The sequence below is a fragment of the Rattus norvegicus genome, chromosome 17 (assembly GCF_036323735.1).
Source record: "Rattus norvegicus strain BN/NHsdMcwi chromosome 17, GRCr8, whole genome shotgun sequence".
Lineage (NCBI taxonomy): Eukaryota > Metazoa > Chordata > Mammalia > Rodentia > Muridae > Rattus > Rattus norvegicus.
The window spans coordinates 31,888,824-31,906,362 of NC_086035.1; the positions used below are offsets into that span (position 1 = coordinate 31,888,824).

General features: G+C 42.0%; 1 protein-coding gene, 1 long non-coding RNA gene and 1 other non-coding gene across 3 annotated transcripts in view; 1 reads left to right on the forward strand and 2 right to left on the reverse strand.

Annotated features, from left to right (window-relative positions):
• LOC134482851 (uncharacterized) overlaps positions 1 to 15,657 on the reverse strand; it is a 23,430-nt gene extending 7,773 nt beyond the window's left edge. The window contains exon 1 of the long non-coding RNA XR_010059466.1: positions 15,504 to 15,657. This is a non-coding gene — a long non-coding RNA (uncharacterized LOC134482851). The remainder of the gene's footprint in view (positions 1 to 15,503) is intronic.
• Mylk4 (myosin light chain kinase family, member 4) overlaps positions 1 to 17,539 on the forward strand; it is a 78,274-nt gene that overhangs the window by 11,085 nt on the left and 49,650 nt on the right. The gene's annotated exons all lie outside the window — the stretch shown is intronic.
• Positions 7,098 to 7,208, reverse strand: LOC120098054 (U6 spliceosomal RNA). The gene has a single exon (XR_005495982.1). It is a non-coding gene; the product is annotated as a U6 spliceosomal RNA (small nuclear RNA).

The following is a 17,539-nucleotide window of genomic DNA, read 5'->3' on the forward strand; positions in this document are numbered from 1 at the left end:
TCAAACAGCAGCCCGTGCCTGCCAGGCAGCATTGCTGTGACCAAGGGACTCGTTCTAGATATATGCTCTCAGGCCCACTCCATGTGCTGCTACCTGGGTGAATGCTAATGTTCGAAAAGCGCTAGAACATTAATCACCTCCTGCAATTGAAAAATTAAAGAATATTTATTTTTCTCCATGAAAGTTGCTGAAATATGACACTAGTACAGTTGTGCATATTTGTTTAGTTTGGTAATAAATGCATGTGTATGTATATACATATATTATATGTATGTTTATCGCTCTGTGTGTGTGTGTGTGTGTGTGTGTGTGTGTGTGTGTGTGTGTGTATTCTCAAGGCTCTCTCAGGCTACTCCTTGAGAACTAGGCAATATCCTTTCTTGACCATTTTAAGAGCATATTTTCCTTGATAAAATAAATATGTCTATTAATAGTTGTTTCCATCAGATTTCCCAGGCAGACAAAACACAGAATTTGTCTCTTAGCCAGTCAGATAAGCTGGGGTGAGGGGACATGAAAATGGCAGCACACCCTGCCTTCACTGGAAGGGTCACATTCATCCCCAGGGAGGTGGTCTGGACATCTAGTTCTTTATCCATTTGAAAGGAGGCCGCTTCGTGACAGGACACCAACAGAATGTGCATCATGGAAATTCCTTGGTCTGCCCTTGTCAGCAAGGCAGCAGGTGGTTTAATTGAAGGCCACGTATACGCTGAGTTAAAAAACAGGCTGTGAGATTCTCTGTTGTCACCAAGTTCCTCTTGCCAGGTGCTTGCTGGCAGGACCTATAAACATTAGTGCCCATGGCAGGGAGCCACTGGATCTCCCTGCACTCTGTCCATGATGATGTTAGGTTCATAGTTCCCAGGGTCACAAGGAAAGGTCAGTAGGGTCTGGAGCTTACAACCCCTCTGAGTCCTGCAACTTATGTCAGATGAGCAACCTTGACTTCTATGCATTTTGAGACACTCTGATATTTGTTATGGGATGAGAGCCACTGGAAATAAACATCCCTTGAGATAAAGATACAGATTCCTAGGCCCACAAGAATCCTTTAGCAGTAAGTATTAAAGTGGGCTTGGGTGTCTGTCTTTAATAACACCAAGGTTCTGATGAGAAGCAAGGATAGCATTCATTTTTCCTGGGAAGCTACTAGATCACTATCCAGATCTCTCTCTCTCTCTTTCCCTTTTTGCTTGTGTCTGGTGACTAAAAAGATGCCATGATACCTCTGGGGAGTTTTCTAGGTTATAAAAATATTAAATTTCACAACACTGACCTCTTTCTGGGATGATTATCCATTAATCTTACCTCCTAGGATCTTTGCATAGTGACATGGAGGACAGGAAGCTCTTAGATAGCTTTGTTTGGAGTAAATGCTATAGGCTGACTAACTACTGAATTTCTTCCTTCTGTTGCTTGCTTGGTTACTGTGGTCATGGTTTATGGGGACTATAACACAGGAAACTTGTGGTAACTGTAGTTGTTGTGCACATTTTCCCATTACCAGTGTAACATCTCCTTTTTCTGATTTGGTGCTGGGCGTGGGACCCTACATTGCAGCCCACGTCTTCTACCTTTGTGTGAGTTACATCTACATTGGACTAAACAGATGGTCATGGGATTAAAGTTTCTCATTGCCCACTCAGTGAGAAAGCTTTTTTCTAATAGAAGCCTTGCTTCTTTTAAGGTTTGGTGTAAAGGAATTAACAGATAGCCGAAGTAGCAAAAATGATATGTGCAGATAAGACCAATAGGTTAAAAATAATTCTAAGAAGAATATAGGTTAGAGTAGGCTTGAACGAAGACTAGAGAATCCCTTTGCTCTATGTGAAAGCAGGTAAAAGCCATGGTCCTGAATAAAGCAGCATATCTTTCTGACATTTACTTGAGAACTGACTAGAATTCAACTCCACAGCATTAGCTTAAGTCACATCTGAAAATAGATTGAGAGGGCAGACAGGGACAGAGGTTATGGAAGGCTTCATGTCTGGCAGGAAGAGCCAAGCATGGATGGAGGGCAGCCCAAACTTTATGCAACATGGGTCACTCCCAGGAGATCTGAGGCACCAGCCTAGTTGCTTTGGCCTCTCTTGTAAAACACTCTAGATTCTCAGTTTTAGCATTAGAAGGCTGCCATTTCCTAAGATGTTGATCCAACGCTTTCCTGGGCCCATCAGCTTTGCTGGCCTCAAGTCTCACTTAGCACATATAGCATAGCCTCATTTCAGAGCAAACTGATGGATTCTATGAAGATCAGGGTCTTGAGCAGACCCCATGTGTGTATGTGGTGCCCATCTTGCAACTCCTATAAGCTGAAACATGAAGACTTGTTCTACTCAGCTCAAGCTGACTCAAAGACTTCAAATGCTTCCTCTGCACCCAGATAGCGACAACAATCTGCAGAGGAGGCCAAAAGAACAGTTGTGTGCCTACTATGTCTAGTTGTGGAACCTATGCACACTTCTCCAGCTTTCTGTGTAGATACCAAAGCACAGGTTAATGCTTTTGTTCTCATCTAGAGGTCTATGGAAGATAAGCAGAAACTCTGCACAGAATGGTTATCCTTGTGTCCTGTATAAAGTTGGCACTCGGCAAATAGGTAAAATAACTACTAATGCTGTTAATAATGTTGCCCCAGAAAGTTATTTTGTTGTGGGTGAAATGACCGATTACATAAGTCAGGAGGAAAACAAGACTGAGTACATCTGAGATTGGGTTTTGAATCTGAAACCCTCTGGGTGTGTCCTATAATCCTCCAAGTCTGCCCTGTACCCCTCCAGATGTTTCCTTTAATCTTCCAGGTGTGTCCCACAGGTGCAGTATAGGCTGGAGCAGGTTGACTTCTGGGACAGCTAGGAGCATAGTTTTTGTGTTCACTTCTGTTTCTGTGGAGAAATGCTTTCACTGCCCACCAGCCTGATTGTCTTTGGCTTAACCACGTAACAGCATTGTGACTACCTGGTTTTTAATGATTTACCTTGCTGCTGCTACTTCATTTTCTTTACCAATATCCTCAGAATACCAACTTCAGAGCCAATCCTTCAGGTCCTTTTGGAATAAAAAATACATGAAGCATATATTTTGGTTGGAATACCCTCTCCCCAAAAGTTGATGTGTTGGCTAGGCATGGTGGTACATGCTTTTAATCCCAGTACTCAGAAGGCAGAGACAGGTGGGTTTCTGTCACACACACAAACACACACATACACACACACACACACAGAGAGAGACAGAGACAGGGACAGAGACAGGGACAGAGAGAGAGAGAGAGAGAGAGAGAGAGAGAGAGAGAGAGAAGCTGACACTCACAAGAGGTGGTAGGCCTGTAGAAGGTGGAGGCCAACTTGGTACTATGGGAGGTCATGGATCTTTAGGAATGGGGCCTATTAGATGGCATTCATGACATTGGAAACATATTTTGAAGGGATAGAATGACCCTAATTCCTTCTTATTTCTAGTTTTCATTTCTATGGCCATTTTGCACTGCCACTCAATTCCACTGTGATGTACTATCTCACAACAGACTCCAAAATAACAGGACCAATCTATCATGTCTTAAAATAATGAGCCCAACTCAAGCATTTCTCTTTACAAGTCTTGAGCATGTGTAGTAATGAGGGGCTATAAGAGAACATAGAAAGCTGGAGTCCTAGGGAGGGGGCTTCATTTACTTCATGAGAACTTCCTGGGGATGTTGGGTGGATAAGTGCAAGTTGGATACAGTGCTGAGTAAAAGCACCAACCTAACCACACACACCCTGCCTGGGCGTTGGAGAAGGTTGCCAAGGGTTAAGGTAAGAGCAGGCTCATGAGGGGTATTGATACAGCAGGGAGACTTTTCCTAACCTGTAGGGTTAGAACGGCTTTCTGAGCTGCAGCTGGTACTGAAGGATGGCCAGGTTAACCCAGGGTATTCTAGAGGAGGGGCCCATGAAGCTCAGTGGGGAGTTACAGAGGGCAGGGCAGACAGCAGGGTGGTTGGGGACAGTCACAGCGGGCGGCCACTGATTGGGGGACTTTTACAGACCTTGAGTCTCCAGAGAGTGAGACACCAAGGTGAGACAGTTTCCATTCTTCAGTCAGGGCCTGTAGTCTGTAATACTCTTCCCATATTTTGGTTACCGTTAAAAGTTAATTCTGGCAATCCCATAGCTCATTCCCGGGACCTCTTTGAAATAAAATTATACGTGGTGCCATTTCCCTTCCTTCTGAAATCCCTATTGCTGTATTTTTAGTACATTTTGGGGGGAGTAAAAAGCATCACTGACTTCTAGTTTTCCATACAACCTCTTCTGATGACTACCTTCTTTTAAAGGGTTTTTTTTTTTTCAAAGGCTATGCAGCCTGAATTAACTTCTCTGTGAGAAAAGGTCTTTTGTGGTTTATAAATTTTAATGCAGGATACTAACTGCCAGGATATTCTTGGACCACAACCAGGGCTTTAAGCAGCCTCCTGTAGCAGCTGAAATGAGGCCCGCCTGACCCGCACCTGGACATAGGGTTTCTTTCATCCTTCACATTCAAAGTCAGGAGACCTCCGGGTTTCAACCTTAGGACACCGAGGCTTTCCTTTCAAAATCCATTTCCTGGAAACAGGTCTTTGCTGTTCTGATGCACAATTTTTCACTTTGTATTTTCTTAAGGTGCATAAATTCTACCTTTTCTCCTTCCAAATAAAGGGAAAAACAAGGTATGGGAGCCCACGGTAAGGGTCTTTTCTGCATGAAACAGCATAAACCATTGCTGTCCTGGTTTTGAAATTCTTTATCAGCAACAGGGGATTCCTACACTGCCCTATTCATTTGGCATTCCTCCTCAGACATTGAACTTTTTAATTAAAAATGCCTGGTAAGAGAACATTACCTGAAAGCTACCCTCTTAAATGAACTGCTGAGCCTTTAACCACACAGGGACCTGCTCTACTCCATGGCTGTTTGTTGCCCGTAATCAATGTGGTAATGAAGAAAAACTGAGTTTTTGAGACTTAGTACCTGCCTTGTGCTTTATACATCCTCCTTCTTCAATACCAGGAAACTCTCTTGGAATGGAGAGCCACTCTAAGCCAGCCAAGTGCAGTTTTGGAAAATTTAAAAAGACACTCCCTCTGGGGCCTTAGATTGACAAGAACATCCTTTTACGTGCACTGTAGACACATGTCTTGGCCAGCTGACATTCTCTTCTTGGGCTTAGCTAAGGGAGCACAACTTGGGCTTAGATAAGGGAGCACAAGCTGGCCCTCCAGCAAATTCAACTTCCAAAGAGCAGCTGAGTTCAGTGTGTGAACCGTGAGCTATGGGTAGCTCTTAGCCAGCTGCCCACTGTTGGGTGAGCAGGATGGATAGTGGAGCTTGGGTAAGGCAGTGCTTTAGGGAGAAAACCCAGCATTTAGAGATCTGAGGCTATGTTTCTGGGTGGAGGCCTGACAGATTTCTTGAGCTCATTGGTTCTGTTGGGGTTAAAAACAGATTAAGTGACCCTCCATGGTTATGTAAATGAAAAACAAAACAAAACCAAACGTAGAAGTCTTTGCTTCTAACAATACTCTTGGTGTTTGGTAAAAAACTCCCCTCCCAAGGATGTCCATTTGTAAATGCTAAACAAAGTCCCTGAAAAGGAGTCTACTAGAAAGAAAGAAAATATGACCTTTATCTCCTCCAAAATGAAGGTCAGGCTTTACATAAGCACATTTGAAGAACTGAGTTCTCTGTGAGCACAGATGGTAGCCATTCACAGGAAGTGAGGACATCCTGGGGACCATTGCATCGCAAATAGGAATGGCAGCCAACAGAGACGTCGTTATCATACGGGGTATGTGGGGGGGCTGGGGTTGCAACGTGAGGAGGCAGCAAGGTAAGATAAAAGGACTCAAACCAATGCTACTGGGAACAGTTCATGTTCTCCAGCTCCTTTCTAGTGCTTCCTGGGGTTCGAAGCACTGGGGGTAGGTTCAGTCCAAGCGAGGTCTCAGGGAGTCTACTGCCTGGGAGAAGACTTCACAAGTGCTTTGAAAACCAAGAGAAAGCACATGTGAAGTTGTATGATTTCCACATCAGGGAGACGCCTGCCAGGTGCCAGGAATATTTTTGGTTGCTATGGCAACCAGAACAGACGTCCATTCTGTGGACCCCCCAGCTGGCTCTCAGCCTCAGCCTTCTCTGGAGTATTCACGCCTAGGTAGCCAGTGGTGCAAGCCGGAAGAGAGAGGTCTCAGATAGGAAAGAATGCAGAGCCCACATGCAGATGGCCTAAAACAGGACCTTGCTGACGGCAAGCATGGGGAGGCCACAGGGAACTGATTAAAGAACTTTTCAACTTGCAAAGGCCAGGCATTACTAACATGTTTTGTTTCAAAGCACTTTCTTCGGATAACAAATAAAGGAAAAGTAAAATAAAAGATGTGGAGTGGACCCTCCAGGGGGCACCTAACATTCTCCCGTTCTGCAGGAAATAGCCAGGTTTCTTGACTCTGCTGCTTGCCATGAAAAATACTCAAAAGCAAAGTCTACTACAGTGGGATTTTCGGTTCAAATGGTCACTTTTTCTGTTGGTGGTTTTTATCCTGCTAGAGAAGAAACCTAGGGCTTTTAAGTGCTAGGTTAGTTCTTTACCACTGAACCATATTCACCCAGTCTGCTACTTAGTGGTGTATGGCCTCAGAGACATTATTTAACCTTTTGAGTATATAATGGCTGGTGTGTGTGTGTGTGTGTGTGTGTGTGTGTGTGTGTGTGTGTGTTTCGCATATATGAGGTAGAGGCAGACATTAAATAAGGACTGTCAGGACCAGAGTAAGGTCACCATGAATGTTAGATACTAATAGTGATTATATATGAACTGTATACTTTTCAAAATACATAAAGCATTCCTGACCTATGGAATAATAAAAGTCTACGATCCTCATGTTCAGACGTAACAGCTCTTAGTTCCTAAATGTTTTGAAAGTTTAAATTACCTATTTTGAAAAATAAAAGAATGCTTTTGTTTATTCTTTGGGAATTTCACCCAGCATTTTAAAATCGTATTAATTCCCCTTCCCAAATTCCTCCGGGATTCTCTCCCACCTCCCTATCCCCAAACTTCAGATTCTCTCTGTATAAAATATGGCACTCATCATGAATTCGGGTGTCATCCTTGCACATGGGTTGTGCTTGCTCATTGCCTCTGGATTGTTTCGGTTTTAATGTATGTGCTGCAGAAGGGAGCACAGAATCACTGATTTTTCTTTTCCATGAAAGAATGCTATCCTGGCGAGGCAGCTTCCATTGCTCCACCTGAGGGTGCCTCGTGTGGAGAGTGAGGCTATGTAGGCAGTTGGTATCAGCACTACTGCCCACGTTCTCTCCATTCTTCTCAACTTCTGTTTAATTCTAAATGTTTGTGGCACTTTCCAGAGTCTTGTACTTTTCTCAAAGGCAAAACCTTAAAGCAGTGGAAATCCCCTGTGCTTGAAGCTGGGCAGTGGCTTGGTTTTGTTGTGGAGGGAACAGACTTTGAGTTTTACTTCACAGAGCCCATTTTTTAAGACTTGGGACGATGACAAAGAGAACAGAAAACTAGTCCAAGATGCCTTTTGGGTTCTGCCCTAGCTGCCTGTACCTCTGCTCTTTGCACAGAGGCCTTTGCAAGGACCACCTTTTAGATCACACTCTGAGATGTTTAACTGCATTAGCTACCACAGAATGGAGCCTTCCTGCTGCGAGGTAATAACACCATGTGGAGGTATTTACTTGGTAATTTATTAAGCCGGTCTTGTCTTCAGGTAGTTGTAGGCAGAGCTGACAATTAGAGGCTACTTTGGTTTGTGGTTCCCTTGAGGCATTTCAACTGTTCTCTGTTTCCTCGTCTCTGGTAAGAACCCAGCAGCTCTGGGCATGGCCTTTGTCTCCTCTGCATTTAAGTAATTTTCTCAAGGGCGGAAAGAAAGGAGAGCATGGCGGAAAGGAAAGCATGCCAGAGTTGAAATCTACTTAAGCAAACATCTAACACTGAAGATCTGGTTTCATGCTAACTGCTTGCCCGATTTCTAAAAACCTTTAAAAAAATTTCTTGGGAGAAATGGATATGGCTTTGTGTGCCTAGAAATCTCCCTCTCCTCACACCTACTCCATCTTCTCTGCTTTTTATTACATCTGTCTAACCTGAAACCTTTTACTTATAGAAATTCTGTCAGCAGAGAGTCTCAATACTATTTTTGGACTTTTCTTATGCAGTGTATATTTCCTAAACCCATCGTATGTGTAGACAAGACTCTCTATTACAGGTATTCTGATGCTCCTGCCCATATGAGGTATTTGGCAGTATGTGTATCTGATAAAGCAATAAGTAAGCCAAGGGAAGGAGAGCGTACTCTGGTATAGCCTGCTTCTTGGGAGATCCCTCAAATCGATGTGTTTAAGATTAGAGACCAGGAATGCTCACTATGGTATATAAAAACAGGCTTTCCAAAAATGCTGAGATAATTATATCCCAGAATAGGCTTATGAAGTGAGAAATTTGTGCCTAGATAACCACCTGCTAGGCATATCATAAAAGGTCAAATGCTCAATATGCACACAGAGCTTCTGAAGTTTAGAATGATTTGAAATATCAAAATTAGATAAACTTTGAATTCTGATGACACACTCTGCCAAACATAAGGTTATTTTTAAAATGCTCTGCCTATCAAGACTTAACTTAAAAGAGAAGTTTGACATCTTACCTACAATTTACTTTCAATAGAGTTTCAACCTGCCTGAGTTTTGTGCTTCTTACGTTATTAGAATATGAGGCTCTCCACACCCCATATTTTTTTATCATTAATGTACTTGATAATTCTCTCTTCATGTGGTGTGAGATTTATATCCTGCTTAGAATATTAGACTAGGTAGGCTTTATCATTACAGATTAGATTCCTCAAGATACCCAATAAATGAAGCTTTGGTTCAAGTGTCTTGGCCTTTTTAGCAACTGATTAAAAAGAAAGCAAGGAAGAAAGTCAAAGGATGAATTTCTTGGTGTGTTAGCCAGATGCCTCTACAAATGTATGTGAGAGAATCAGGAACCTGCAGGAAGCAAGGGTTGCCGGAGTTTTTTGAGATTCCAGCTGTGACTGGGCTGACTCAGTCCTGATAGGCCCCTGGTAGACTGACAATCTACTGACAGCAAATCAAGCCACTCAACCCATGGGTAATAAGTAAAAGAGATGGAGGAGGGGCTGAGAGTCCCACAGTCCCTTTCCTGGGCATATCCCTCAGCCCTCAGCGTCTACCTACTAGTCCTCCCCTCTTAAGGGCTCTACAGCCTCCTAGAGGTGCCTCACTGGAAACCAAACCATTAACACTTCACATCCCAACTCTAGAGCATGTTCTTTTCTAAACAGGTTTCCCATGGCTTTCATTTCATAGCTCATATCTTAAACATAGGTTGACAAAAGATTTATAACTACTTTTTATATGAGTTACAACTTGATTTCTCCTTAATGGGATCAAAATCAGAGGTACAGTTTTATAGCTTCTAAACATTGGGCTCTCTAGGATTCCTGACCCTTAGACCAAGTCCCTATGGCACCTTAGATTAAGGATGACTAAGCATTTACTAGAATGTCCTGTGTGCAGATGGTTCACCTAAGGTAGATGCTGAGCAAAAAGAAATGCTATTTTGGGTTACAGGAAGAGGACAATGTCCACTTCAAAGCACTCTGTCAATAGAGCCAATGGCAGCAACTGAACATAGGTGAGACCTCCATGAATGTTAGAAACCTACTGAAGGGTATCTGTCTAGCCAGAGATGACTGAAGCCAGAAAGATGCACAGCTTGGCCATCTCCTCCTCAGCCCTCAATGAATGTCAAAAGGCCAAATTGTGAATTTCTGAGAATCTCTGACAGGACCATGAATGAAAGAGAAACAGAGAAAGACAAATACAGACTCACCACTACCAGTAAGGGTAGGAGAACCTTGTGGTGACTCAGGCAGAGGAAGTTTCCTATTTTTGAGAAATCTTTGCATATTCTATATTTCTAAATATCTGATTGCAGGATTTCTTGAGCAGATTTGTTTTAAATTAGAGCTTAAAGCCAACTTTCTCCCGTGCTCTGGGAAGACAGGGAATAGACGAAATGTTTCAAATCCTACCTAACCATTTTAACAATTGTCAGCATTCACAAAACTTTTTAAAAACTAAAGAAAGAAAGAGTCTGGAGAGGCTCAGTGGTTAAGAGCATTTGTTTCTTTTACAGAGGACCCAGGATCAGGTGGTCCACAAACATTTGTAACTTCAATTCTAGGGGATCCATCACTTTCTTCTAATTTCCATGGGCACCAGGAGTACAAGCAGTACACACACACACACACACACACACACACACACACACACACACACAGACAAGAAAATGAATAAAAAGTACAATGAGGTTAAAGCAGTGCAAACATGAAAAGCTTTCATTTTATTGAAAACTGCTAATTATTGAGATGATATAGCAGTGAATGCTAGGCTACAATTAGGACAATTCACTTATAACTATAATATTGAATATTTAATATTGTTATATATGATATATAATTTTTGATATATTTATTATATATATTCATGTGATCTGAAGACTCTTAAAGTTCTACAAAGTTTTTGTGAGAACAGCAATTCATATTCTTCCTCTCATTTCTTCTTCATCAGAGATAGACACTTTCATTTAATTAGCTGGTTTGTTTAGTACTTGCCTCTGTACATCCAAATAGTATATGTTTGTTTCTTTTGCTTTTCATACTTAAGGTTTTTTAAAAAAATTTATTTATAAAAGGAGCTAAGAATTAGATCTCTCCCACCTTCTACCTCTAACACACTACACACGCACACATATACTACACTACCATAGACACACACATACATACACACACACTCACTCACTCACTCACTCACTCATTCACACAAACTTATTAGGTTATCCTTCTTGGTCCTGTTCTCCAAACATGGAATTATTACTAAATTTATTTTTCATTAAGGATTAACTGCTTCTGGAAAATCCTACTCATGAATGATTGCAAGATGAAACATTATTATAACTTTTATTCCTTGCTAAATTGTCCTCTGCCTCTAGAGTTATTGGTTGCCTTAATCTAATTTCTTTTGTTAGTAAAAAAATATGAACTATATATTAATTATCTAAATCATTTTACACACATTCGGTTGTATTAGATAGTCTACAGACCTTGTGTTCTTGGAGGAAATTCTCCAAATCAGTTCTTGTCAGTCTTGATTTCATCTCACTGCACCCAAAGCACAACTGGTGTGTGGGGTAAACTGTTTTCCATGTTGAATTGCTTCTGTTTTGATATTTGCTTTTTGCTTGTTTGTTTGCTCCAATTTTCAGTCTTCTCATTTAAGTTGACTATAACCTCCATGTGCTTCCTGCAGCATGATGGAGGGTAGTAATTATTTGAGACCTTATGATTCTGGCTGTCTGTTTTTGCTAGTTGCTTGGGAAGCAGACTTGCAGAGCTTCGATATGGAACTCAAGTTTCTTCCCAAGTTTTTCTCTGCTCTCTTTAAGATTTAGCATTCTTAGTGATGTTTAGTTCCAAAATTCTACTAGTGTTGCCTCCTGTCTTATGTCTTTTGACTGCATGCACGTGTTTGCCATTCTCAAATCTCTTTGTTGCTCTTTTAGTGCCACCCAAGAATGCAGCAGAGCATAGTCTTCTCCCTCCCTCCACACCAGCCTCCCTTCTCTCTTCTCTCACTTCTTTCTTTCTCCCTGCTCCCTGATATGGACTTGGTGTAGTGGCCTGGGGTGTGAAGCTAGCTGGAGTAGCTTCCCTGTCCATGGGTAGACATAACTCTAAGAGTACTGGATAGGAAAGGTATAGATCTGAGTTTCAAGTGGGAGTCTTCCTCACATGCCTGTACCATGTTGGCACCACTGAGACCTTAGTATCTATTCAGGACAGAGTGAATAGCTCTGAAATAACCCGTCTCTAGTGTGAGACCTCTGACATCACCCAGGACCACTTTACACAGACACTGCTCATTTACAGGTAAAGATAATGGGCTTGGTTAAAATTTATCTCTGTCTTATTTGACAAGAAGAGAATTCAGTTTTCAAAGAGCCTTGTAGGTGTGGGTATAGGTAAGGATGTGGGTGTGGGTGTGGATGAAGATGAGGGTGTGGGTGTAGGTGTAGGTGTGGGTCAGTGATAGAATGCATTGCCTAATATATGAAAGGTCTTAGATTTTATCTTCAACATTGAAAAAGAAAGTAATGGAGAAGCATGCAAATAGGTTGCTAACACAGGTAAGAGAAATTACTAGTGGTTTTTATAAGTTAATTATTAAAATGTGGGTAGAAAAATGAGCTAATTCTGATTACAAATGCTGCCTGATGATGTGAAGCTAACACCCCACACACCACCTACAGTCTGATAATTTTCTAATAGACTTCCCATCTACTTGAACTTGGAATTGCTTTGGCTTATCCTTGTGAAAACTGTGGTAATACAAATTGTGAAAGGTCAAGTGTCAGTTATACCTAATAAACTAGAAAGCATAAGCAAGTAGCACAAGGCTAGAAGAAGCTGCATGTTCTCTTAGCGAGTTAATAGTGACTTATTAGCACTGTTCGCTCAGTCTGTACTTGGACAAATTGTTGTTGTATTGTTGTCATATTGCTTTTAAACTGATAGTTTTCCTGGGGTATTGTCACCTCTTTTAATTCCCTCAGGACTGTTAGAGCACATGGAGGCAAATTTCATCTCTGCCTTCCAGGTCACAGGGTTGATGCTTGTTTTTCCCACATGCCCATTGGTCTTCCTAGTGCTGGACCCCACTTCCCTTCTCTTCCTGCGTTCTTCTCTGTCCTGGATAAACATTCATTGTGCTTTTTGTACGTGTGAAGCTGACGGGGATGTTTTTCCCCATGTGTGGGTGGATGTAACTCAAGAATGTAGCTCAAGATTTAGCTGCACATCCTGCCCTTTGAAGAGTCTTTTTGTGAAGAATGTTGGCTTTTCCTGGGAAGCCAGGAGACTTGTGCTCAAAGCCAGCCCTATTTTCATTCAGCTTACCACAGCAGTGAGAGGGTGTCAGAAGAATGAAATAGCCCCCTATTGTGAGTCCAGAGACCCAACCAGTAGTGCCACCCCTCCCCCCCCTCCAGTACTTCTCAATGTAAGAAGAAGCATTCGGAGACTCCCTCATAATGACATCATGCATCTGTCATTTCATGTTGAAGACAACAGGAAATGTGTCAAATGGGTATTTTTACTTGTTATTCTTTCAAGTAAATGTGATTCTTATTAACCACACAAGTATAAAAGCAAGGGACTAACCAGGAATTACACATCCATGTATCAGCTGGAGATTGTAAGCATCTTCTAGCAGAGCCTTAACTATGTCAGATAAGATGTGTAAAAATTTAGGCCCTGTAACAAAGAATTCCATGGTTAAAATGTTAGTTTAGAGCCCAAATCTTTGATTTTTTTCCCCCCTTATGGGTCCAAGGCCAGGCTACTGTTGCTATACTAGGGGATAACAGAGCAGTCAGTTCTCTGTGGAAGATTTTTATTCTTTCCTGCTTGTCTTATTGGCTACCTTTTCTGCAATAGAATCTGAAGGGCATAGCTTCACAGATAGCTATATGGTTGGAAGATGGAAGAGAATATTGAATAGATTCCTAGCAGCCTTTGACGTGTCCGATTGACAGACAATGCTGAAATGCATTTAAGCCTGTGTGCCCAGTGGAGTCTTGGTGCGTGGGCTGAAGATGTCAAAGCTTATCACATCTACAATACTCTATGGCTCTGGGAGACATCTTGGGGTATTGGGTTTAAGGTACTTCTTGGAACAGACAGCAGAAGATAGCAGTGAAAAGCACTAAATATAAAGTCAGAAGACATGGGTCTGAGTCCCAGCTACTCTTCAGGCAAGCTGCTCAGCTCCTTAGCAGTCCCCCACCCCTAACCCCAGAAGAGAAATACAAGCTGAGTGTTCCTTATCTGAAAAGCCTGAGCTGAAAGTGTTTCATATTTTGAAATATTTGCATTTAATAGTAACATATCTTGGGTGGGACTTAGGTCTAATGAAATCCATGTACGTTATATATACAACTGCACACATACACTGATTGTCATTTTAAACAATGTCATCTTTGTCATGTGAGGCTGAATGTGTTGTTCTTTTATTTGTAGTATTCTATGGCATTTCAGAAATTTCAAGTTTTGGATCATTTTGGATGTCAGATGTAGACTCATAATAAGGCCTGCCTATGGGTTGCTTTTTGGCTTTGTTTTATTTTGTTTTGTTGAATAGAAACTCGTAATTCAGAGTTTCTAACACATCTGTCTTCAATCAATAAGACCTCCAAGTTGAATGGTCCAAGACTGTAGTCTAACTTCCAATATAAGGGTAGAGACAACATATGACATGCAAGATCCTCACCTCTGAATCTCACTTAGTAGGTACTGGGGGAGATACAAGGTCATAGGCCCTTCTTAGCCACAAATACCCACAGCAGGTGTCAGTTAGATTTCAGAGGTGTGAGGCAGTCTGTACCCTGGAGGTCTGCTTGGGGATTGGCCGTATAGTTCAGGGGTTTCAATTTTTATACTAGCTCATTTGCAGATGTTTGATCAGGTGTGAAGTCTAACAAGAAGACTGTAAAAAAGAAATTTAACATGTGAGCCTGAAATGCCTTATGGAGGGTCAGACTTTACAGGAATTAGCGCTGGACTTTTAAAATATGAACAAAGTTTCTTTCTTTTTCATTTCCTTGCGTTGCTCTTGGAAGGAAGGTTCAGAAGTTCACAGTGGCCACACATCATAGACCTGCCTTTGCGCTCATCTTTCTTCACTTTGCAATAGCCCAGTGGTCTTCACCATCCATCTGACCCTTATTTCAGCTCCAAGCCTTAGGAGTTCCGGACCTGGCAGGAGAGATTCCTTTCTCTCATGGTGTGATGCCTGTCTCTTACCATTGTTAACATCAGAGATCTGTAGAGTGCTTATCATGTGCTAACCCAGTTCTGAGCACTTCCCCTGTAGTCACCCACTAAGCAATGTATGAAAACTGCCAGGCATAGAAAGTTGAGGCACAGAAAGACTTAACTGCTTGCCTAAGATTGTGTGACTAAGAAATAATCGGGTCAGGATTTGAACCTAGGTTCTTAACCAATTAGAGAGCACACATGCCAAACATTTTAATATATGTGCCAGGTTCTGCCCTCAGAAGGTCTCACCTTGAACTCATGGTGATGCTGCTACCTCAGCTCCTCCAATGCTGGGTTTACAGATGTGACTCACCGTGCCCTCCCCTTTTCAGCATATTTCAGGGCACAGTTCAAGCTTTAAGTGCATTCATATGTCCACTGATCTCAGCCCTCTCCAGACACGTTGACATTAGCATCCCCAGAACTTTATCCTCACAGACTGAAAGCACAACCATCAAACACCTTCCTGGCTCTTGGCAAACCTTGCTATGTTCCTCATCTTACAGCTATGTCTATTTCAAGTTCTCCCATAAGTGCAATCACATACCATTGATCCTTTTTTAATTGATGGATTTCACTGAGAATAATGTTCTCCACGTTTATCTGTACAGCAGCATGTCTGAATGTCCTTCCTTTTTTTAATCTGCTGAGTATTATATTGTAAGTGCTCACCTCATGTTGTTAACTCATTTTTCTGTCCCTAGAGACCTGGGTTCCTCCTTTTGACTGTTATGAGTAGTGTTGTCATGGATACCATTATGAACTTAGCCCTATGGGATAGCCAGTTTTATGTCAACTTGATTCAGTCTAGAGTCATTTGGCAAGAGGGAACCGCCAGACACGTTGAGAAAATGCTCCCACCAGAATGGCTTCTGGACAAGCCCATAGTGCATATGTTGCGTGGGAGGAGCCAACTCACTATGGACAGTACCACCCCAGAGCTGGTGGTCCAAGGGCTATAAGAAGTCAGGCTGAACAAGACATAAAGAGACAGCCAATAAGCATCATTTCTCCATAGCTTCTGCTTCAACTCCTGCCTCCAGGTTCCTGTCCTGTTCTCCTTAGATGATGGACTGTGATGAAGTATAAGCGAAACAAACCCTTTCCTTCCTAACTTGCTTTTGGCCATGGTGTTTTATCACAATAGAACTCTACGACAGCCAGTTTTCCATTCTTCTGTGTATAGACCCAGAAGTCACATGGAGGTGTTAGGTTCCCTCTTTTGAGGGACTTCCACATTCCTTATCACAGCACAGTATCATTTTATATTCCTATCAACAGGACACAAAAAGTTCCAGTTTTGCAACTTCTTTAGTAATGTCCCAATTTTGACAGAAGCCTGCATCTCATCCTGGTTGAGGATGCCTTATTTTTCACACAAGCAAAAAGTTGTTCTTCACCTTGGCTTGGATGGGGTGGCTACAACTTACGCTTTGAAGAGGAAAAAATTTAAAGCCAGATCCCCTACTGAATGGCAACTCAGGACACATTCGACAGTCTCTGCTTGGGGCTAAAAGTAGGATGTGACCTTTAACAGGTACTGGCTGCACCACCAGCCTTTGCTGTCCCTTAGTGTCCTCCCCAGGAGAGTTTGGGCTGTGAAATCCTGTCCTGACTCTGTGGGTGGGGAATGTGCTGCCTAACATATTACTAGGGGCATCTTTCTGTGGCTGTTATGTAAAAAGGACAGTGTTTTTCCACGTGTAAGGGTCAAGCATGGACACTCCTCCAATTTCAGCAGAGCTGACAAAGACCCAACCTTGAGACTCATATATGGAGAACCTTCTATTTTAGCAGTAGAGAGACTATCAGTGCACTGCTATGTTTGCATAAACCTTAAAAATGCCTGGTCAAGGGAAGTCTAAACTGAGTTAACACTTGATTATTTTGTTTTTTACTACAAACATTTTCCCATATGTCACTGTGCAGTTCTATGGAATATATGCAACAGACAGAAGCAGATGTTAGTCCACGACTTCCTCAAGGGCATATGGTTGGTCAGCACACGTGGGATCAGAGCCTGTGTTATTCAGCTTCCCAATACTTTGACAAAGTACTGGAGATATTAGCTTTTTAGGAGGAAAAGCTTACTTTGATTCATGACTTCAGAGATTTCAGTCCATGGTTGACTCTATTGTCTCTGGGCCTATGGCAAGGCAGAATGTCAAGGTGGAAAGTATGTGTTAGAAAAGCTGCTCATCTAATGGTTCAACTAGGAATAGAGAGAGAGAAGAGGCTATGTTCCTAATGCCCCCTTTAAGAGCACAGCCACAAGGAACTAACTTCTTCCCACTAGCCTTTACCTCGTAAAGGTTTGCCCATCTCCCAGTGCCATTGTCTAGTGTCCAGACATTTTACACCTGGGTCTTTGGACAATGTTTATTCAGACCACAATATCTGGTATCTAGCTCCAAGTCAATCTTTGGTTTTGACAGAGACAATCCCTTGGAGTGAACACTTGATGGAATTGAATAGCTTGCCTTCTTCAGGACTTTTCTAAGCTTGAGATAGGTTACTCTGTTGAGTGTTATAGAAAGTGTTCACCTCTGTTGAGTGTACAGAAATATTATTATTTATTTATTT